We start from the raw sequence: 22,839 nt of genomic DNA on the forward strand, positions 1-22,839 counted from the left end.
TGGAACACTGTGTGCTGTTCTGCTCAACCCAATGCACCAAGCTTATGTTAGCGCTTGGAAAGGTATAGGAAAGGACCATGAAAGAGCTCAGGGGTGCAGCTCCTTCCCGGAAGGGAAGAGGTGAAGGCAACTGGGACCTTTTCATTTAGAAAGAAGGGGGGGCATGACAGAGGTTCACCCTCTCTTCACATCGTGCATCATGTTTGGGATGGGTTTTGGGACTATGCTGCCACAAGATGAAGTGAAGGCCAGTGCCCTAGCCAGGAGTCACTTTTCACTTGCAACTAACACAGTTGTGCCGGCTGCATTGGCGCTGCTAGGGACACCCTGCTGCTGGACTAGGAAGTGGAGATGACACTGCTGCTGGGTGTGGACTGCACACTAGAAGTAGGCACTCCCCCAAAAGGCTGAGCAGTCCTAGGCCTCCAAAGGCGTGTGACAGACCCAACATGAAGAGTAGCACACTTCAGTAACAAGGATTTATGATTAGATCAAAAGGAAAAGGTGTGTAATAAGAACAAGTGTCTTTTCATAAGACAGTCTGTAAGAGAGAGTTTTCATTCAGCATACTGATAACACCCTGCACCAAATCTCTGGAGGATCTCTCACAGCGGTTTCATGTAGGTGTTAAAGTACTTTGGAGACAATATGGAGCCCTGAGGAACACCATATGAAAGTTCAGATTGGAAAGAGCAACGGTCTCCAAGGGACCCCGTGTGGAATCTGCAAAGCAGTGCCTCGCACCCCCAAAGCCACCACTGCAAAGCAGTGCCTCCCACCCCAACCCCCTCCGACACTCCATCACCAAAGATGATGATTTCAGTATGACAGCCGATATGCGTAAAGATGTGCTTTTTCGATTGGACTGTGTAACTGAACAGGCCAGGCTTGCAGCCTCTTGCAAACTCAAGAAGTGTTCTACCATATGGCCTGAAAGACTAGAACATAGGCAAATCCATGTGATCAATGAGCTTGGGGGAAATTGACTTATTAAGGACTTTAAAGTGGAGTCATGCAGAGAAGCTGCCACAAGGTGTCATTATTGCATATTTAATAAAGGGGTGAGACCCAGCTTTTCTGCATGCCAGACACAGACAGAGTCACAGCGTCCGTTGGAGCTAATCCATTCTGATGTCATAGGAACATAGGAAGCTGCCATATATGGAGTCATACCATAGGTCTATCTAGCTCAGTATTGTCTACACAGACTGGTAGTGACTTCTGCAAGGTTGCAGGCAGGAATCTCTCTCAGCCCTATCTTGGAGAAGCCAGGGAGGAGACTTTGAACCTTCTGCTCTTCCCAGAGCGGCTCCATCCCCTAAGGGGAAGATCTTACAGTGCTATTCTCCCATTCATATGCAACCAGGGCGGACCCCAACCTTGCAGAAGCCGCTGCCAGTCTGTGCAGACAATACTGAGCTAGATGGACCTATGGTCTGACTCAGTCTATGGCAGCTTCCTATGTGTTCCTAAGTCCTTGCAAAGCAGATTGCCAGCTAAAGCAATAGACAAGACACCATTGGGCTTGGGCACAAACCCTCTCTAAACCATGTCAAAATGTTGGGATCAAAGGCTTCTGCATAGGTCCCAAAGGCCAAGAGAACCAAACTCAATCACAAATGCGAACTGGGAGTGTTGGCTGGATATGCGCCTGGCCCAAAGGGATAGAGAATCCTTGATCCTACAAGTGGAGAGGTCAGGATCTACAAGGTGGTGTCATTTGATGAGAGACAAGGGCCAACTAGAGGTGATGTACCAGAACTTGTGCCAGAGATCCAGGTGAAAGAGGAACCACGTGGGTGGAGTCTCATGATGCAAGAGCCAGACCGTGAATCCAAAGAATCTGTGCCACAAGCAGAAGGAGGTTCAGAAGGGGATACAGATTCAGAAGGGGCTGCACAGCCGGAGCCCGAACTGAGGCACTGCCAGAGCCCCAACAAAGGGGCTCCACCCAAAAGGTTCTCACTCGGGACCAAAGGAGGAGAGCTACACCACATGGCCAGAGAAAGAAAAGATGCCAGCTGACAAAAGGTGAGGAAATGCAGCATTCGAAGAAATTGACACCCTGCACAAAAATGAGACTTGAAGACTTGTGTCAATCCCCGCAGGAAGAAAGACTGCGGGATGCAAGTGGGTCTTGAAAGACAAGCAGGATGCAGAAGGGGAGGCAGAGCGCTACAAGGCGAGGCAAGTAGCCAAGGGATACTCCCAGAACTATGCTGAGGACTACAATGAGACCTTTGCACCACTTGTGACAGACACTTCAATTAGGACACTGCTCAGCGTGGCAGCGGCCAGAAAGATGCAAGTTGAACACATGGATGTAAAGACTGCCTTCCCTCATGGGGAAATCGAGGAAGACATCTACATGCAACAGCCACCAGGCTATGAGGTACCTAGAAAGAAGGGGCTTTGTGCAAACTAGAAAGGAGCATCTATGGCTTCGAAACAAGCAGCCAGAGCGTGGAATGAGAAACGAAATCAACTGCTACTTTAGGAAAGGTTCTCGTAAGGAAAAGCTGACCCCTGCCTATCTTCAAGAAAAGCTTTGCCATATATGGGCAAAACTTAAGTACCCCCAAATATACCTAGGATACCAATAGGGCTGGCTCATTATTAGAGAATAGCAACTCAGGCTTGTATTGTGCCAGCTCAGATGCAGCTCTTTGATTAGAACATTGAAGTTCACTCCCCTCTTCCACAATCAAGCGTGATTTCAGTGCATGACAAGCAACACCAAACAGTTTGGGATGTCCCATGTGCAGCCTGGCTTGCTCTGTACAGGCCTCTGCTACGGGGGAAACTTGTCTCAGGCTAGTTAGATGGTCATGAACATGTTCCAAAGCACAGCTTGGGGCACTCCCTTCTTCTTTGTCTGCTCCGCTCCTTCCTTCCTTCCTTCCTTCCTTCCTTCCTTCCTTCCCTCCCCATGAAGGAAGTACAAGTTGCAGGCTTTTAATCTAAGTTTGTAACTTCTTTAGAACAATCTGTTTCAGAACAGTTTGTTTTTAAAAAACACTTTAAAAAACACTTAAAAACACTTTCTCCAGGCCTCTACTCTGAGCTCATCCAACTGGATTACTCTGCTAAATGAGGGAGGTTGATTCAAATTCCCCTCTACAATTGGGACATCCGCCAAGCACGTCACAATAGGCGTGTTCACAGCTGGTGCCCTTCCTGATCGGGCAGGCAGGTGGGCGGGGGACTCTAGTCAGACCTGGCCAGGAAGAGAGGGAGCAAGGCAAAGCTGTTATGGAATCCTACTTACTTTGCAAAGAAGTCTTTCCTCATCTTCTCCCCCATTTCCCTCCCTGTCTAACTCTTCCCCCCTGACTAACTATCCCTCCTTTTACTAAAAGCTGACTGTCCCTCCCTCCCCCGCTAGACCCCTCCCAAAACCACAACAAACAAACAAACAAACAAACAAACAAACAACAAAATAACAAACACTAACACTGAATAAATAAATAAATTGATAAATAAATGAATGGATGAATAAATAGATGGATAAATAGATGGATAGATGGATAGATAGATAGATAGATAGATAGATAGATAGATAGATTTGACAGAAACAGAAACGGACTCTCTACACTCTCTTTCCTCGCTATCTCTCCAACTCCTCTCCACCTCGCCTCCTCCCTCCTCGCCTAACTCACCCACAAAGAGCAGCTGAGCCCTGGAGGTGTCATGAAAGAGGATGTGTCATAAGCCTCAACAATGGCCATTGGTCCTCTTGCCTCTAGAGGATGTGTCATAAGCCTCAGCAATGGCCATTGGTCCTCTTGCTTTCAGGACTTGGAGGCATCTCCTGCCAACTGGGCAAAGAGGACCCTTTTAAAAGTGGGGATTCTCTTCACTGAGCAGGGGAGGGGAGCACCTGGCTCTTTCCACCCCCTGCAGAGTAACCCTCCAGTGATGGTTGCTGGTGTCTATCTTATATTTCTTTTTAGATGGTGCGCCCTTTGGGGACAGGGAATCCATCTTCCTTCCTTTCTTATTACTCTATGTAAACTGCTTTGGAAACTTGTGTCAAAAAGAGGTGAAGAAGAAGAAGAAGAAGAAGAAGAAGAAGAAGAAGAAGAAGAAGAAGAAGAAGTTCTTTCAAACCTCACCCTTCATGTTCTAATGTTGGTTTATCTGAGAAATCAGAGGGCTCTCTTGACCACCATGTTTAAAGCAACACCATCACAGGTCCCTCATAGCAGACACCCACACCACCATCCACTGCCCTTCATCCAAACAGCTACCTTTGTGGCTGAGCTCTGCTCTTGTTTCTGCAAGACACAAGGACTCCTTCCTTCAGTGCCATCTTGACACCCATTCACACCTGCGCGGACACACATCTCTTTGCTTTCTCCCCCCTCCCCCACACTGGCTCTGTCCTCTGCTCTTTCCAGAGTGTGGCAGTGCTATCATGTGCCCACCAGGAGGCAGCACAGAGCAGGTCGGGCTACCAATTTTACTTTAATAAAATAAAATAAAATAAATCAATAAAAATCTGGAGTTCTACAAACCTTTTTTAAAAAGTGTGTTTACTGTTTTGGTGGGAAGGAATTCATCAATGAATAAATGTTTCAAGTGTAAGGCAGACATCCAACACATTTAGTGAAGCTATAGTTCTTTTGTTTAGAAGCATTATTTATATCCTGTTTTTTCAATAAAAAATTCTCAAGCAGGGGCGTGGCTACAATTGAACAATGGGGGATAAATGTCCCTGAAGCCCAGGGAGAGAGGGACCAGCTGGCTTTGGTGACAGCTTGTCCTTTGCTTTCCTGCTCATGCCTCTCTGAAGAAGAGGGGGTAGGGGCCAATCTTCACTTTTTAGCTAGGGCCCACTTCAATCTGCCATGCCCCTGTTCACAGGACAGCTTGATTTTGCATCTCATTCTCAAACGAATGATTGCACGACTATTGCTGTCATCATGAAATCATCATCTTTGGTGATAGAGTGTCTGAGGGGGTTGGGGGTGGGAGGCACTGCTTTGCCACTTTCATATGGAGAAGACATAACCTCCCTAATTGCCTGCCTGGAGATGGTGATGGGCTGGACGAGGGATAAGAAACTGAGACTGAATTCAGATAACACGGAGGCTCTTGTTGTGCCTCTTTGGAAATCGGGGGTTGATTTTGATCTGCCAGTCCGGGATGGGGTCACACCTTGCCAGAAGGAACAGGTGCGCAGTCTGGGAGTGCTTCTGGATCGAATCTTCTCCTTGGTGTCCCAGGATGAGGCGGTGGCCAGAGGTGATTTCTATCAGCTTCGGCTGATACGCCAGCTGCATCCATTGCTTGAGATCAATGGCCTCAGAATGGTGGTCCATATGCTGCTACATATATCTCGGTGCTTACATTTGCTGGTAACCTCCAGATTTGACTACTGCAATGCACTCTATGTGGAGCTACCTTTGTATGTAGTCCAGATACTGCAGTCGGTACGGGTTGCCAGGTGGGTCTCTGGGTCCTCTCGGAGTGACCATATGATTCCAGCATTGATAGAACTACACTGGCTACTTATAAGTTCCAGGGCAAAATACAAGGTGCTGGCTATAACCTATAAAGCTCTGAACAGGTTAGTCTCTAAGAGAACATCTTCTTCGCCATGAGCCCCACTGCCCATTAAAGTCATTGGGAGAGGTTCCGCTGCAGTTGCCACTGGCTCGTCTGGTGGCGACTAGGAATGTGCATGGAACCAGTTATCCCGGTACTCCTCAGGCTCGAGCGAGCTGGGCCAGCTCAGGAGTACACTTGTCAAGGGGAATCCAACTAGGATGCCTCTTTAAGAGTACCGGGAATTCCCTGTCCTCAAAAGGGGGAGTGGGCAAAAGGCTTGGAAGGTTGATTTAGATTAGGGATACAAGAAAGGCCCTTGTGGTTGACTGCTGCACTCTTCCGTCAGTAGCTTCCTCCCTCCTTCCCTTCCACTGAGTCTCCTCCTCTCCAAGCATGGGAAGGAGAGCCCTGCTGTTGCCCAAACAAGAGAGTCCAGAGGGAAGCCAGGCAGCTGCTGGGAGCTTCCTTCCGCTTGGGGCATCAGCTCTTGGCTTTGAGACTCAGAGGCAGGGAGGGAGGGAGGGAGGGGTGGAGGGGTGGAGAATCCTGCTGCTGCTGCTGCCTCTTCCGCCGCCTTCAGATGAATGATGCAGCAGTCAGCGATGAAGAGGCAGAGCGGAGAAGGCCAAGCAGCCACCGACCTGCTCCACGCTGCCTCCTGGCAGGCAAGTGACATCATCGCCACACTCTGGGAATCCTGTTTTTTCTCTGTCATGCTTTTCTCAAGTCATGTTTGCCAGAAACAGATCCATATTTTTAAAACAAATGATCTTGCTGTCTTCCAAGAATGAGAGGAGAGCCGGTCTTGTGATAGCAAGCATGACTTGTCCCCATAGCTAACCAGGGTCCGCCTTGGTTGCATATGAATGGGAGAATAGCACTGTAAGATATTCCCCTTAGTGGATGGAGCCGCTCTGGGAAGAGCATCTAGGCTCCAAGTTCCCTTCCTGGCAGCATCTCCGAGACAGGGCTGAGAGAGAGTCCTGCCTGCAACCTTGGAGAAGCCGCTGCCAGTCTGTGTAGACAATACTGAGCTAGATGGACCTATGGTCTGATTCAGTATATGGCAGCTTCCTATGTTCCTAAGCAGGGGCGTAACGAGGGCGGGGCAGGCAGGGCACATGCCCTGGGCGCCATCGCAGGGAGGGCGCAAACTGCCTGCCATGCCCCGCCCCCGCCCTGAGTTCCGGAGAGGCGCCCGCCCCCTAGCCAGCACTCGCGTTATGAAAGCGTCTATTCCCATTTCTTTTCCTCCAGAGAGGCAGAGAAAGGAAGAATTGATGCTTTCAGCCAGCAAGCTCTGACTGAAATGACTCCAAAGAGCTTGCTCATGCTCTTCGGAGCTCAAGGCCACGCCCCCTTTGCATGTGGTGTCAAAGGGGGCGTGGCCTCAAGCTCCAAAGAGCCAGAGCAAGGAGCTTGAGGCCCCTCCCCTTGGCATGTGACTTCTAAGGGGGCGTGGCCTCAAGTTCCGAGGCCCTGAGCAAGCTCTTCAGAGTCATTGGAGGGCTTCCTTTCAGGCAGCAAACACTGACCAGTGCTGGGGGGGGGGCAGCCTAGTAAGCTGGGCGGGGTTGCTTGTTCCCATTTGCAAGCACTGCGACTGCCTGCCCTGCTGTCTCGTCTTATGTTCTTGCTGCAAGTCCTGACCCACCCCAGAGTCCAGAGTCAGTCAATTGCCTGTGCCCCGCCTGCTCTCCAGTCGTCTCAAAGGAATTATATCTGACTGGTGCTTTCTCAGGCTGATGCCTCCCCCCTGCCCCCGCCAACGAGGTTTGTTTCTTTTGTAAAATGTAGACAATAAAAGAAATGTAAGAGAACTGCAACAAACTAGTTTTTCAGGAGAGGCTGAAAGGGTGAAATGAACAGTGAGTTCGTGCCTAGAGAGGTCCAGAAATGTGAAGGCTCTCCAGGTTCCATCCTGTCCTGCCTCCTTCTTGTTAAAAAAACAACCACTTGTGTTTGCATTTTCCAACCTGTGAGCAGTTGTGGCTTGCAGTTTGCAAGGCAGGAGGTTTTTCAATGGAAATCCTGCAAGAAGAGGGTGAGTTCAAGGAAGAGAAAGGAAGCCTTGACTGTATAGAAGGGGGGAAAACCCGTTGCTGGTGGGGAAAAGGCCGGAACAGGGCTGCAGATCCAGTGCTCAGCTGCAAAGGAGGAGAGAGTGCCTTCCTTTTAGTTGTATGTGGAGGAAGGGGATTTTGGTAGGTGCAGCTTTTAAACTGAGAAAGCTGATTTACACTTTCATTTTTATGAATTCAAAATTCTCTACATCCAACACATTGTACTAAATAGCCATTTAGCTCTAAAAATACAAGATGTTTGCAATTGATGTCAATATTTGCTTCCCTCAGACTGCCAAAAATTTATATTCAGTGAAACAGAATTAAAATGAACTAATTTCCTTTGCTGAATTAGATATTATTCTGAACTTCATATGATTTAAAAAATCATTGAAATGTAAATAGTCATTCAGTTAAATAAAGCCAGCTTTACATTTCTATTAATGTAATTTCATTTCAAAGGAGCAGGTTAAAATTAACCTAGATTCAAATTTTGTGTGTTCAATATTAATCCAAGCAAATGGATCTAGATTTAGATTTTGAAACATAAATAACACACCTAGCTTGCTTCCACTAAGAGTAAAATTCAGTAGAAAGTTATCCATAAACATAGGAGATATTCCAGTAGAACATACATGACCCTATTCTGGTCATAGGGAAAAGAACTGGGTGTGTGGGGCTCTGCTTCTTAAACACTGTACTTTGCTTATCCTTTAATTAAATAGATGTATATCATAAAGTGAAATGACTTTTAGAGACAGGAATTTCCTTGCAAATATGATCGTTCCTTGCATATAGAACAACATATAGAAGACCTTGCTGTTGCCCAGGGTCTCTGATGCACTTCCTGCTTTATTTTATCCAGCTTTACGCTGACATTGTCTGTGTTTCTTGTTAAATGGAACATCATTTTATTTTATTTCTTTAACATATTTTATACAACCCCAAACTTATGTGTCTGGGAGGTTTACAAGATAAAAACAAATATTTTATTTCTTTCACATATTTTTATACTGCCCAAATTCTTTTGCCAAATTCTTTTCCATTGCCTATCACCCAGAACTAGTTCATGTGAAGCAAAATTTCCTGTGGGGATGTCATTTTTGTAAGAAACTGTGCGGAATAGATACATATGTATTGATCACTACACATGGGTTTCTGCACAACACCTGCACAGAAGAAACTTCCATGTAGAAAATGTGTCTCTTGTAAATTGACCCTATATTTTCCATCCGTGACTGAGATATCTGAGAGTTAGGGTATCTGAGAGTCAATAATAGAAGAACAGCACACTGCTTGTGACAGGAAGGGGCAAATTACAATGATGTCTTAGTCTGGCAAGGGCTGGTTTTGGCCCTGGCAGAACTTGGCTGTCTGCTCCTGTTGCAAATTCCTCTGTCTAGTGCGGCAAACTAGTGTATCCTCCTCCCTCCTGGTGCCAAAGTAAGCACTAGTGTGGTGAATGCACATATACCCCATCATGAGCCAACTGTCATCACAAGACAAAGGCTGTCAGGAGTTTGGGCAGGTGATCCTTTAGGACAAAGTCATGGTTTTTAAAAAGCATGAGATGAGACAGAAAATGACCCTGGAATCCTCACATAACTCCTGACGGTTGTTCTAAGTCTTTAATAAAAATGGCTCATGTTTTCAGGTTTTGATCAGCAACCATGTCTAGATGGTACAGTGTTCCTTTTAACAGGGATTTCCAGATGTTGTTGACTACAAGTCCCATCATCCCTGCTTGGACAGGGGTGCAATTTCAGTGCTTGCCCTAGGTGCTATTTTCCCTCGATACGCCTCTGTCAGTCTGGACAAGATTGGTTTAATTTCCAAGGTGCTTCAGCAAAATTCTATTCTAAAAGTAAGCAGAGGATTTGATATGTAATATAGAATACTTCAGATTGTGCTTCAATAGGGGCTGACATACCATCCAGAGATCTGTAGGTCCGAGGGAGGGGCACACACACTGCTTCCAAGGCCCTCTGCCAGAGGCGTATCTAGGGAAAATAGCGCCTAGGGCAAGCACTGAAATTGCGCCCCCTGTCCAAACATCTGACACCCATCTTTCAGATAACTTTACCATAATATCAGCTGAAAAGTATAAGTCAAGTTCGTTAATCTTTGAATCTTTCAAAAACTATTTAGCAGTGGACGTAGCCAGACCCAAAAATGCTCGAAAACTACAAATGTCAGTATGCTGGGGCTCATGAAATACCCAAATACTATGTGGAGGTGTACTTAGAAAACTAAATGGAAGTGCCTTCTAATTCTCTACTATGCATTGTAGCATCACTATGACATAAGTTTTAAAAATAAATGGAGAATTTGACTTGTGCATAAGAAAAAGAACACTTCATAAGAAGAAGCATAAGAAAAAGAACTTGTGTCCACAGCACAACAATTAAACCAAGGTTGGTGCAGGGAATTGTCCAAGATGTGTTCTCCAGTTGACTGTATCTTGGAAATGTGGTTTTTACAACTTTTACAACCCTTCCAGAGAGTTTCAAAAATCAAAATCTATCACAGAGAGGTAGTAAGAAGCAGCTTTTGAAAGGGAATCTCTTCCCCTGCAGATTCATTTAGCCCCTTCCTTACTGATCTTCAAATCTCTCTTGAAGACTTTTCTTGTTCGCCAGGATTTTGCCCTGTAGTTGATCTATTTGCTTTTGGTTGGTTACTTTCATTTTTAATTCAGAATGTCATGTTTAATGTTGTCTTGCTTGCATGTTTTTGTGCACCGCCCGGAGTCTTTGGAGTGGGCAGTATATCAAATGTTTCTAATACATACATACATAAGAATGACAGAAATCTTCCCCTCTCTTTCAGATGTACCCTGATGAGGCCTCTCTCGAGGCTCGAATTCAAGGAAAAAGCCACGTCTCAGCTGCATCAAGTGATGAATATCAAGTGTATGTGAATTAGCCTTTAATATTGCTTGCTGTTGGGGACGTGGGGGGGGGCACATTCTTTTCATTTGGTCGGCCAGTTGGATGATCTCCAAAAAGGAATCCATAGGCTCTGTGGATCTTTTTGGATCTTTCGAGTCTTGGTGGTTTTTGATATCATTGATCATGGTATCCTCCTGGAGCGCCTGAAGCGGGTTGGGAGTGGGAGGCACCGCTTGGCAGTGGCTCTGTTCCTACCTCTCTTGTAGGTTCCAGATGGTGTTGCTTGGAGATTGTTGCTCTTCAAAAGAAAAGCTATTGTTTGGGGTTCCGCAGGACTCCATTCAATCTCCAATGCTCTTTAACATCTACATGAAACTGCGGGGAGAGATCATGGGGGATTTGGTGCAGGGTGTTATCCATATGCTGCTGATAACCAAATCTATTTCTTCATGTCAACTTCATTAGGAAATAGCCTATCTTCCCTAAATGCTTACTTGGAGTCAGTAATGGGCTGGATGAGGAAAAACAAACTGAGGTTGAATACAAGGAAGATGACTGGAAGATAGGAAGTGGCTTAGATCTGTCTGTTCTGGAAGGGGTTACACTCCCCCAGAAAGAGTAGGTATGTAGTCTGGGAGTACTTCTGGACGCAAACCTCTCCCTGGTCTCTCAAGCTAAGGAAGTGAGCAGGATGGCTTTCTATCAGGTGCAGCTGATATGCCAGCAACATCCATATCTGGAAATCAATGACCTTAAAACAGTGGTGCACATGCTGGTAATATCCAGACTTGACTACTGCACTGTATGTTGGGCTGTCTTTGTACGTATTCCAAGAATTGCAGTTGGTACATAATGCAGCAGCCAGCTTGGTCTCTGGTGTTATCCAAAGAGATCATATTGCACCCATTCTAAAATAATGACATTGGCTGCCCATCAGTTTCCAGGATAAAGAGAAGTTGCTGGTTATTACCTATAAAGCCCTGAATGGCTTTGGCCCAATGTATTAACAAGCAAGCCATCTTCTTCATGAACCCCGCTGCCTATGAAGATCATCTGGGAGGTCTGGTTTTAGTGGCTACTGGCTCAGTTGGTGGCGACCTGAAATTGGGCCTTTTCAAGGGTTGCCCTGGGACTTTGGAATGCGTGTCCTAACTAAATCGTTTTTTCTGACTTTCTTTCTCTTCTCAGAGTTTTCCAGCCAATTAAAAATGAAGACCTTTCTAAGCCAATGCACACACTGGAGCAGCTCTTCACTCCAACCCTGATATCTCAACTGCCTTCAATCAAAAAAAATCTCATTCATCGACTCTGATTCCAAAAAAGGTGTTTTCTACCTAAGCCTGAACAGAGACTTCCAGTCCAAGACATGGATGATTATGAACTCAACAGAGCCTCCAGAGACTGCTCCACTCCCAAAAAAGGGAGACCAGAGAAGCCACACCAACATCACCCTTCAATCCTGAACATGACGTAGATCATGATCTGCTTCACTTGGAAGGCGATACCATCAACCCTAGCTGCTCTCCTCAACACTGACCTCCTCCGGACTGAAGAGCCTCTCCTATACGATACTGACGATACAGAAGAGAGTCTACATGATACCAATACTCTCCGGGTGTCAGAGAATCTCCTTGCCGTCGGTACTCTCCAAAACACTAATCGGATTGGGTATACTGTGACTGAGAAAGTTGACATTGAGATGACTCTACATCTGATCATGCCTGATCATTACGCTTACTTCTTCGACAACAGATATGGCATTGATCATAGGAAAAACTCTCTCCAGCCTTGCTCTTGGGCTTCACATCAACACCAATCTCTGGGGAGATTGGACCATCCAGACTCTTGGTCCCGATCACACTCTCCTCAACACTGCAGTACTTGGTCTCAGTCAAGAGAGAAGAGAACTCAACCATGTAAGCAGCCGGATGTTGACTCTCTACCACCGGATTCCTTGACTGAAGAATCTGCCTCAGAGGAAGATGCAGAAACATCCCTGAACATTGCATCAGGTTCCACACCTTCAGATCTAATGGAAGATCCAAAGCCTCTGTCTCCATCAGAGTACCTGAAGCTCTTCACTGACCAAGTGGTCCATATGGCTAACTCTTTAGGTATCCAGATGAACAAACCTCCTAAATCTTCTCCTGATCCCATTTTGGGGCCAATTGATGCGGACACTTGGCACTCTAACTTCCTACCACTGAACTCTGCTTGAATGGACATTGTCAAAGCTTGCTGGGGGAAACCTGCATCGTTGCCACCTACTTCTAGGAAGCTGGAAGGTTTTTACAAGGTTCAAGCTAGGGACAGTCAGTTCCTTCTGCACCATCCTACTCCTAACTCCATGACAGTTGAAACTGCTCAGTTCCAATCCAAGAACAGAATCCTTTTGGCGCTGACAGTATGATTCAGTCAATATCTGTTGTGGTAGCTCTGCACCAGCACACATGGATGTGTTCAACTAGCTTGGCACCTGAAACAAGAACAAGAATATTGTTGTGGGCATGCTGGAAGAGTCCGAGGAGGAGTTGGAAGTGGAGACAGAGCTGAGAGCAGAGGAGGGTGGGCAAGGACCAGAAGTTGCAAAGGAGAGTGAGTCCGACGCACAAGGAGTCAAAGATGAATTAGAGCTGGGTGAGGCAGCTCTTGTGGAAGAGGCATGTCCAGTCTCAGCTGTAGAGAGGCGCCGGACCACGAGACAGCAAGAGTTAAGGAGCCGCGTGCGTAGAAGAACAGGCAAAGCTGCTGACTCAGAAACTCTTAATTCACAGCACCGGGGGTCAGCCTACATAAAATGCTACCCTGCTGATAGCAACAAGAGTTTCCTGCGAACTAATCGGCTGTGTTTGTGTATTATTTGGACTGTGTTTGGAGCCTGCACTGTGTTGACCTTGCCTGTGGATTTGGCTTTGGACTCTGTTGGATTGATTCGGACTGGACCTGGTTTGGAGAATTGATTCCTGTTAGATTTTGCTCTTCTGCTTCTTCCCCTGTTGCGCTTCGTCTGGCTAGCCTGACAGATTTAAGACAAAGAGAGAACTTGCCTCTTGATGGCCAGGCCCTTGTTGGAAAGGATACAAAACGGAAAGGATACACAAACTGAGAAAGACAGGGAAATCTATGAACTCTCAGCAAGCTGCCTACAATTTTTCAAGGGGTAATAAATATTCCTGCTCTTCTTCTGCAACACCATTTTGTCCTTCCAACTACTCTCCCTCGGCTGATCATTCCCTTCATCCTTCTCAGATCTCCCAATTTCAAAAAAGACAGGACTCATTGGGAAAAGCCCAACATCCCAAATCTAAACCATCAGTATATCACAAAGCTAAACCATCGATGTACAGCTCATGACTCAAGGATCTGCAACTATTATTCCTTACAGTAATGATGTGGACTTGGGGTTTTTTGTTCAGGACTACACAACCGATATTTTCCCAGTATTTCAGAAGGCAGGATTACTACTAAAGCACAAGTTTGGCAAGACTGGTGGATAGTATACAACTGCTTGTCTGTAGTCTTTTGCTCCTCTTGGGGAACCCCTCCTTTCAAAGTGTCTGCAATACAAATTGACCACAAAATGTTACAGGGAGAATGTTTTGTGCCCTCCTCCTCCTCACACAACATTGATGTGCACAGATACCTCAGAAGCCCTGTTCAGACATTATGTTGTACTAGTTCAAGATCTCTGTACACTTGTAGATGGTTTTCTGTGAATGACTGTATGGGGTTCATTTTTAAAGGGAACCTGGGTACTGGACCCTCAAATGTATGATACAGATAGGAAGTGTACTGCTGTCCCTGTGTCCAATGTAACATGTGTATCACTCTAACTGTACACAGATCTTTACCTGCGTACACTGTACCCTCATTGTACAGATATTGAACATAACATACGAATAAAGCTACTGAGTTCTCAACCTTCTGTTGAACTGTAGCATGCTAAGAAGCAGAATCCATGATGGGGCCATGCGGATAGGAGCAGGCTTGGTTTTGGTTTAGCTGTCACCCCACTGACGTGCCTGAGTGCACCTCCTCACTTCGCCCCATATCAGTGCACCATTTCTGTCCACTCCAATGGGCAAACGTAGAGTGCTGGACTTGGAAAGGCGATTGCTCTGAAGGGGAAATGTCCCTTCTATCCAGATGCTTCGTGTCCCAGCCCTCAGTGACATGGATGCATCTGTTATCAAGCTCAGGGTCTTGTTAGTCTCTAATCTTGTGCTTGTTTTGTGCCTGAGTCGTCTCCTCAGGCACAAAACGAATACTGGTGAATGTTGATGCTGGGGGTCTCAACAAATTCAATGGCATGAGCATTCTTATATACAACAAACACTAGAGAAAAAGCAATGTTCTTTCAAGCCTGATTCTTCACGTTGACCGTAAAAGGTTTCCGGGCCAAATACAAAGTGCTGGTGATAACCTATAAAGCCCTAAACAACTTAGGCCCACGGTATTTAAGAGAGCGTCTTCTTCTGCATGATCCCCATCGTCCACTACGTTCATCAGGGGAGGCTCGTCTGTGGCTACCTTCATGTCGTTTGGTGGCCACCCGGGGACGGGCCTTCTCTTTTGTCACCCCGAGACTTTGGAATGCACTTCCTGTGGGAATAAGAGTCTCCCCATCTCTAGTAGCTTTTAAAAGGGGTCTAAAGACTTATCTTTTTACCCAAGCTTTTTAACTTTTTAATTTTTTAAAACTTGTGATTGTTATTATTTATTTTAAATTGTTTTCAGTATTTGTTTGTTGTGAACCTGAGACCTTGGGTTAGGGCGGTATAAAAATGTGCTAAATAAATAAATAAATAATAAAATGGATTCCCTTTCAATATGATCTTAATCCGGTAGGTGCTGCAATTCTGTGGGTTGGTGGCTCAGCTCTACTGTCATGTTGAAAGGCCTGCCGCCCGCTGGACAAAGCAGGTCCAGGTGGGCAGTTCCCTGATGCAAAATGGCTGCCTGACTGAGATTGGGGGCAACAGGTTTGTGTGAAGCTGCTGTGCAATGAGCCCTGCCCATTGGTTGTGGGCCTTTCATTACATTAGCAGCACCATGGGATGGACCCCAGGGAAAACAGGTTTCTTCCATGTTTTAAATGTCATGTTTAAAAGGGGCAGGAGTTAAGTTGTATGTTCCATCTGGTAGGTGGGCTCAGCAGCAACTGGAGCTACATCATCATCACCACCACCACCACCACCACCACCATCATCATCATCATCCAATATCCAGTAATCCAATTCATGATGGTCTTGTCTATATGCATTTGAGTATAAAAATGTCCATAAAGTATATTGACAATTGAATCCAATCTATACCTGGGGCTAACTTAGAAATAGCTGGCTATTTCCAGTGGAGAGATAAAATGTACCAGCAAGTACTGAGGTCCTATCTGAAACATCCATGTTTGGGGCTACAAACCTCAAAAGGCAAATGGAAAATATCCATTGGATATTTTGAAAAATATCATCAAAGCCTGAAAATATGGACATGATTGGTCTGGAAAAGGATGTCAAGGAACTGAATAAGATAAGTATCCCAAATTCCTGTGATGTGAGTGTAGTGACCTTCCACTTGCAGATCATCTCAATGGCCATTAAGCAAGACTGACAAAAACAGGCATACTCTGTATGTCATTCTTACGTAAGACTGAGGAACACTCCCTGTCGCTTCATGGCGCCCCCTCCCCCCTGAGCCAACCATCAAACTGCTTTCCAGCTGCCCCCCCCAACTCCTTCCCGCTCCAGAGCTCTCTCCCCTTCTGTCAGCCAACCGCCTCCTTTCTGCCCCATCCCCTTGCATGGCCCACATAGCCCATCTTGGAGAATTAATTATACAGATCGATGCTGCCACAGAGGTCATCATGCCCGTTAAGAGTAGATCTGCACCTTGTAGATTGGTATTAAAGCGGTTGGAGTGGCATGTGATGTCTGTCACCAAGGCCAAATGACAGATCCACTCCTCCTGCTTCAGTTCTGGCTCAGGTTTGCCTTCACGTTCCAGGAAGACATAAATCTCTGTCCGGAGTGCCACAAAACGCTGCAACACGCTGCCCCAACTGAGCCAGCGCACCTCGGAGTGATAGAGAATGTCTTCACACACCACCTCAATCTCCCTCAGATATTCCTGAAATTTGCAGTCATTCAGGCTTCTGCTTCTGAGGAGGTTTACTGTGGTCACCACAACAGTCATGACATGAGTGAATTTCAGCACTTGGCTACAGAGGGACTCCTGATGTATAATGCAGTGGTACTGCCTAATGTTGGAGACTGGACAGAAAAAAAGAGTGGGACAGTTACAGCACCTTTTTTTTTTTTGGCCTGTCATACATGGTCAACCATCATTGCAGACACCTGCAAGTTTCTCTGCAGGTCACTGTAATTCCTGCAAAACTGAAGTAATTTCTTTGCCTATTGCCTCACCGGTTGCATGCCCATGCATGCAGGGGTGTCGCTATAATGGAGTGAAAGGGTTGAAAGAACCCAGGCCCCCAACTCCTGAGGGCCCCCTAGCTCCACCCGATTTTCTTCATTCTCTCCCTCACTTTGAAGGGCTGCCAGAGAGAGGGGTGAACACAGGCCCCCTCTCCCCTAGCTACGACCCTGCATGCATGGATTGCATCATGCCTGCAAGCTCCTGTGTGATTTCAAAGTTTGGGTTCACTCCATGAATGAACGCTAGTCGCTGTGCTCTATCCTTGATAGCACTGCTCTCACCCACGGCAACAGAGTCATATTCAAAGTGTGAGCAACCTTCTTTGAGCTGCCCACTGAGGCTTCTGGATATCTCTGCCTCACAGTGTTGGATAGTCATTCTGGACAAGCGTCTCTCCTGCAGCACTGTTTTCTTTTCTGGAAACAGTACCTCAACAGCTCTCATTCAATACATTTTTGCATATTCAGCATCTCTAAATGGCCAACCTAGATGTGCTGTCAACTGGGCAATCTTGAAGCTTCCTCTTGCCATGCTTCATTCATAGCAATAGCTCTTGGGAATATGTTCTGTTGAGCTCAACATTTCCTTTTCAGTTGCTGCACTCTGGCACATCTCTCAGTGGCACCTAAAGAGCCAAAGGTTTTCTGAGGTGTGCTGTCAGAATGCCTCTGGCTATTGAATCCTTTGGGTACTGCAACCTGTTCTTGACACACCAGGCATAGGTATTTGCCACTGTATTCCAAGAACAGGTATTCTTCTGGCCACTTGTGTTGAAATGGCCTGTGGTCCTGCTCTATCTTCCTCCTCTTTGGTTTTGGAACTGCTGCCATTGCAGCGGCAATTTCAGCCCTTGTATTGCACCTATCAACCAAACACTACAATTAAAATAGGGACAAGGATCCAGACACAGCTCTCTCACTTCCCTGCTGCCATTCATCATCATCTCTAGCTCCAAACGAGATCTTAAGTCATGAAGAACAACAACAACAACAACTCTTAACTCACTGGCCAGCACTGACTTGTCCCTGACAAGACTGAAAAGTCCGTGACTTTTCTCTCAGCCTAACGCGCCTCACAGGCTTGTTGTGAGGATAAATAAGGTAAGCATATACACTGCCCCTTGGAGGAAGAGCGGGATATAAATTTAGAAGTCTAAGAAAAGACATGTCAAATCACATGTCATGAACACTGATGCTGAGTTTCATTCTTAATCATATGAATGTTTCATTGTTCTCCTTTTCACAAATGTTCGGTCTGTGTAAGAATCCATCTGGCCATTTGTCTTTCAAACGACAAATTTCCACCATGGTTCTATTTCCCCGGTACACCACTGCAATGAGGATTGTATTCCGACATCAAAATAGAAGAAGAACCGCCCTGCTGGGTCAGGCCCAAGGAGGCCCATCTAGTCCAGCATCCTGTTTCACACAGTAGCCCACCAGATGCCCCTGAGAAGCCCACAGGCCAGAGCGGAATATCTGTTCTGTGGATACAATGGCCAGTTGTATTCAGGCCAGGGCTACTTGTGCAACAGAATTTCATATAACCTGCACTGCCAGGCTTCATTTTTGTATGGGATGTGGACTCTTTTCTTGTGGTGTTTTTTGAGAAGCGGTTCAGGTGTGTGCATGTGAATATGAGAGAGAGTGAGAAAGAGACGGGGGGAGGGAGGGGGGAGCGCTTAGTGGCCTGTAGAGGTGTGTCTCTCCATCATGCCTTAATACATCAATAGTGTACCCTTTAGGCACCACAATCCTCTTTGTTTTTCATACAAGATGAATTGCTAAAGATTTCGGCCACAATCCTACAAAGCAATGTGTGGGAAATTAGTTGTTTCTGCAGCTCAACACAGCTTTGAATTTCCTCCCACCTCCCCACAGCAACAACCCCCCACCCTCCGCAAAGCCTCTTTTGAGCAGCAGCAAACAGAAGAGTCCACTTATTTTGCTTGGGCTAACTCTCTGCCTCCCCACATCCAGCAATCCTCTTACTTGCCTGAACACCATAGAAAAAACCAATCCACTGGTCTTGCTGCTTGTCTCCCACCCCACAACTCCTCCCAACTCTCCACAATACGAATATGACACATATTTATATACTGCTTTTCAACAAAAGTTCCCAAAGCGGTTTACATAGATAGATAGATAAATAAGATGGCCCACAATAAAACACCACCCCTTTTGGGAGCAGCAGCAAACAGAAGCATCAACTTCAGTTGCTTTAGCTGCCCCCCTTTCCCAACTCCATTGCCTTCCCACTTCCCCAAATCCAGCGAACCTCCCTCACAGCAGCAGAAAACATAAAGAGACAAGTCCGCTGTCCAGACGATCACTGAAAATCGAGATGGGCTCCTCTAGCCCGGTTTTCAGTGATCGTCAGAATAGCTTCAAAGGAGTGCGCATGTCATCATATTTCTCATGGAGTTAGTGCTAAACCATGACATTCCTCTGGGGAAGCTGTGGCTCAAAAACGGACAGATATGTAAGCTGCTGTGACCACATACATCCCTCAAACATACCCATGAAGTGCCGTTTGAGAATGGAAGCCTTCACCTGGGCCGGGGCTGCCCCTCGCTGAAGGTCTTGGAGCAGAGACTGGATCGTCAGCTGTGCTGGGGATTCTCTAGCTCTGGATTCCCAGCGTCATGCAGCAGATTGGCCCAGGTGGCCCAGGTGGCCCACAAGGCCCCCTCCAACTCCCCCATTCCCCACTCACTCCAGACAGAATCTCTGCTTCTCCTTTGGTTCTGAAGAGCTGAAGGCAGGTCGCCTGGTCTTCTGTGTGCATGATTGGTCTCTGTGTATTATGATACCTCTTCCTTTAGTTAGGATGCTTTTTGAATTTGTGGCTCCAGGTCAACGTCAGTGCTGAACTGCTGTTTTTTCAAAATGTACCTTCTCGATTATTCTTTCTACAGAGGAATTTAGTTGTTTCTCCCAGGGAACCAGTCAAGGCACAGAGCAGAAATCCTGTTTTTTCTCTGCTACTTCAGTTTGCCAGAAATAGATCCCTATTTTTAAAAACCAATTATCTTGCTGACTTCCAAGAATGAGAGGAGAGCTGGTCTTGTGATAACAAGCATGACTGGTTCCCAGAGCTAACCAGGGTCCGCCCTGGTTATATATGCATAGGAGACTAGATGTGTGAGTACTGTAAGATACTCCCCGTAGTGGCTGGAGCCACTCTGGGAAGAGCAGAAGGTTCCAAGTTCCTTCCCTGGCTTCTCCTAGATAGGACAAGATTTATTTATTTTTAATAGGACAAGATTTTTTTAATTGAACCAACAAACTACCAAAGCATACAGTACATTGCCAAAGCACAATGATATACAAAGTGGTTGTTTGTACATGATATATCTACCAAGATTGACACACAATGATTTGGAAACCCACAAGGTTATGAAGTATATGCAGGTAGTACTGTAACTCGGGGGTGGGGGATTTCAAGGCACATCAGGTAACTGGGGGGGTTACATCCGACGTCCATTTCCACAATTTGTCCCATTGCTGTTTAGAAGAGATACTCTTGTCTTTTTGCACATAACCATACAAACTTTTCCAGAAGAGATTTACTGTCTCATCTGCGTGAACCTCTTGGTTGCGCCTTCCCTCTCTATTCCTATGCAGGAGCATTGCATCAATGACATACAGGTTTACTAACCTGATTACGAGGAGGGGAACATTCCAATTCCCTAGTATGAGTTTTGGAAAGTTAAAGGACTTTGCGCTGTCTCATGCCTCAGACAGTGGAGGACAGACTAGTAAGTCAGAGGGCTAGAAGGTCAAAGACATTTGGTCATCACTTCCCGCTGCTCTGATGCTATCCCTTTGAAATGTAGATGACTAATCTCAGGGACTTCCTTCCTTCTTCTCTTCTCTCTCTTGCTACCTGGCTCTTTACCTTGCAACATGGCAAGTCTCTTGCCCTGCACCATATGTGCAGAGAAGATGGTGAATCCATCTGCATCCACTTAGATAGATGGATTAGAGATCCTAAATCCTCACTTTCCTATCTAGAATGGAGTTCCTTAATAAATGCCTTTTATATTGATTTGAAACTAGCAATTGGCTCCAAGTTACTTTACTCTTAACACACACGCATGCCTAACTAAATCCTCTGTGTTTGTGCCTCTGTGCACTCTGCTATATTGAAAAGGGATTCTCTCACCACAGAGAATTTCCAACAATGAGGGCACCCGTCGTGTCCCGTTTCCTTGAAGGTTTCTTTCTGGGACCTCGAAAAGAGGTTCTGTGGCTCAAACCCGGTGTTAGTTCTTCCCAAGTCTGTTTTTCCAAATCAGGCCACTCTAACAGCTTGCTTACTCCCTGCCACACTCTTTTGGCTGCCACACACTCTTTTAAGAAATGTGAGTGGGTTTCCCTGAAAGTTTTACCTAGCTCACTAGCTTTCTGTTTGCAAGTAATTTGAGGGCACTCTTGCTGCTCCTCTGGGAGCCATGGCTTAACCGCATTAAGTGGTAGTACTTGATGGTATAAGCGCCACCTTGTTTCCCATCAATGGAAAGGGACTTTTTTCTCCTTGAAGAGAGCGATAGGGTGATCGGGTTGCAACAAGTACTGTGAAGTGCGGTGTTTGTAGCGTTTACCTTCTAAATCAGGTTTTAAGAAACCCACTTCTAGAATCTCTCCATAAATTGTTTTCCTCAGCTGCTTAACTGAGGAGGATCCTTTAAATAGATCCGGTTCAACCTTCCATTTCTTAAGTGTGAATAACAAATCTCTCAAGTAGTCCGGGTGTTCTCTTTTTCATACTTGTGTGATATTACCATTGAAAGATCCTTTCCCCCACCATGCTATGCCCCATGCTGACTTGTGCCAATGCAGAGGGAAAAGCGAGACCCAGGTTTTTTGCAGGAGGTTGGACATATCATGGACATTCACGAAAATCCAGTTTCCAAAATTGTAGGACATGAATTCAGTTACAAAATAGGGTTGCAGGGTAGGTATGGCTAGTCCTCCCCGCTCAACCTCCTTAAATGCTACCGCACGGGCCAAAGGGAAGGACGCTGTGTGCCATACTAGACGGAAGATCTGGCTTTCAACTCTCTGAAGGAGATCGAGCGGGGGAGGATAGACTACCGCCAGGTTATGCACCAGGGGTATCAGGTACGTCCGGATGTAAACCGCTTTCTGGTACATGGCAAGGCTCCATTTTTTCCACATGGTGATTTTAAGCATTACTTTTTCTTCCCAATCTGTCCAATTCCCCCCCCCCCGACTTTTTCCTTAATCCCATATTCAGTCCCCAAAATGTTTACTGTATCTGCCCACTTCAGTTTGGACTCTGGGGCCCCTTCGTCTTTAAATTCAGAGATGGGTAGGCACGAGAGTTGCTGACGTCCGGGGTCCATTTTAACAAATACACTTTTGTCAGCATTTGATTCTGAGCCCGAGATCTTGCCATATTCCCAGAAGAGGTCCAGTATTACAGAGATTTCATTTTCATTCGATAACAGTAATGTAACATCATCGGCATGAGCTACAAATTTTACCCTAAACTCAGAGTACGGTTCTGAGTGGACAGGTGGTTCGGCTATCCCCTCACTCTCCCTCCTCCTCCCTCCCGGGAAGATCTCGCAGGGCGGAGGGATAGATAGGGCTGAGAGAGATTCCTGCCTGCAACCTTGGAGAAGCCACTGCCAGGCTGTGTAGACAATTCTGAGCTTGATGGACCTATGCTCTGACTAGATGGCAGCTTCCTATGTTCCTAAGAATCATTGTCAGTGAGGTAATCTCTTTCATTGAACCAACTTCTGTTGGTGAGAGCATACCCAAGCTTTTCAGCTTTTCAGAATTTTTCATGTGGACATGGTTTGCTCCATGCTTTCCTTTGAGCTTAACATTGAGCCTTGACTTGACGGTCCCTTTGATTTCAATGAG

At 46.1% G+C, this 22,839-nt stretch overlaps 1 long non-coding RNA gene across 2 annotated transcripts; it reads left to right on the forward strand.

Moving 5' to 3' along the window:
• Positions 1 to 7,472: 7,472 nt before the first annotated feature.
• Positions 7,473 to 14,427, forward strand: LOC128332042 (uncharacterized). Of its 2 annotated transcripts, none has more exons than XR_008310531.1 (4): positions 7,473 to 7,597; positions 10,446 to 10,528; positions 10,973 to 11,129; positions 11,696 to 14,427. It is a non-coding gene; the product is annotated as an uncharacterized LOC128332042 (long non-coding RNA). The 2 variants fall into 2 exon arrangements; XR_008310530.1 differs by lacking the exon at positions 7,473 to 7,597 and adding an exon at positions 7,645 to 7,757.
• Positions 14,428 to 22,839: the final 8,412 nt, after the last annotated feature.

The sequence above is a fragment of the Hemicordylus capensis genome, chromosome 6 (assembly GCF_027244095.1).
Source record: "Hemicordylus capensis ecotype Gifberg chromosome 6, rHemCap1.1.pri, whole genome shotgun sequence".
NCBI lineage: Eukaryota > Metazoa > Chordata > Lepidosauria > Squamata > Cordylidae > Hemicordylus > Hemicordylus capensis.